Here is an 876-nt window from a genome sequence, read left to right as displayed (position 1 = left end):
CGTGGAACAACCCCGGTTTCTTTGTGTGTGCGTGTGTGTGTGTGTGTGTGTCGTTTTGCTTGTTGTTTTATATCTTTGTATATATTCTAATTTTTTTTAGTATTTTTTAAGAGTTACTGGGATCATAGAAAATATATCATAAATAAGATTGAGAGCATAATTGCTCTCTCGGCGATGAATATGCGTTATAGCAAGTGTGGTGCTAAGATGTCTGAGTATAGCGTTTTTGTTTCTCGATCTCGATTTGTTTCAAAAACATTACTTTAGGCTCGTCTTAGTTTTCTATTGGCGACTGTCTTCAAGAATTAAACGGTTGATCCACAAACTTTTTGAAAACTTTTTCCCCGAAAAGGGGAAGAAACGGGAAGACGACTGGGTGATCGATTCCAAGAAGACCATCGGGACGTAGAAAAGATGCATCTAAGCCAAGACACTTTATTCTCCCAATCATTTTTTAAAAAATATGGCATTCTGCGACCTTTCCTTACATCTAGGCTGTTCGGAAAGCCGCGAATCTCTAGAACTAAAGTTAATCTTTCAAATCGGCGGTCTAAGGCGTCCTCTTACTCTCTGCTGTATCAACGAAAGCTTTTAATTTGGCTATTTTTTCCTTGTCTTTTTCACGTTACTGTGTTCCCACTAATAGCGTAACTCAATCTCCCTGTACCTAAATCACACATGTATAGTACCCCATTCACACCAGCAAAACATGTTTTGTTAAACTGGTTTTCATTGAATGAAAATTATAAACAGAGAACTGAAAAACTTGATTTTCCATTGGATTCAAGTACTTGCTAACTTGCATTTCCAATGTGCTACATTCAAGTAAAAAATATTCGGTTAAATAGTTTCTATGAAGAAAAAAAAAATTAAACT

This window comes from Pocillopora damicornis, chromosome 2, assembly GCF_964200805.1.
Source record: "Pocillopora damicornis chromosome 2, jaPocDami1.2, whole genome shotgun sequence".
NCBI classification, from domain to species: Eukaryota; Metazoa; Cnidaria; class Anthozoa; order Scleractinia; family Pocilloporidae; genus Pocillopora; species Pocillopora damicornis.
This window is presented reverse-complemented; position numbering follows the sequence as displayed.